The sequence below is a fragment of the Lepidochelys kempii genome, chromosome 4, assembly GCF_965140265.1.
Source record: "Lepidochelys kempii isolate rLepKem1 chromosome 4, rLepKem1.hap2, whole genome shotgun sequence".
NCBI classification, from domain to species: Eukaryota; Metazoa; Chordata; order Testudines; family Cheloniidae; genus Lepidochelys; species Lepidochelys kempii.
This window is the reverse complement of record NC_133259.1, coordinates 141504015-141504353: the sequence shown is the minus strand read 5'-3', so window position 1 is coordinate 141504353 and position 339 is coordinate 141504015.

Below are 339 nucleotides of genomic sequence, written 5' to 3'. Positions count from 1 at the left end.
AGGGGTGGTTGCAGGTCAGGGTCGGTTGTAGGTGTGACCGTGGCTGTGGCCTCTCTGTCCCTCTCTGGATCTCTCACCTTGGCCCTGCAATGCCGACTCCCCACCCCACGCTCTGAGGCTTTGTTTGCCGACTGGCTTCGTGGTTCCCCTGCAGTAGTGGATGGGAGAGGCCTCGGCCCACCTGTCCCAGTACCGCAGCAGGTGCCCACTTTCCCACTTCTGCTGCAAAGACGGCAGGGTCCTACTCACAGCAGCCTCCTTCCCTGCGCAGCCATGACTGCGCCCCAGAGCAGGACCAGCCTGTGCGCAGCGAGCCGGGTGCTGTGGGGAATTCAGCGC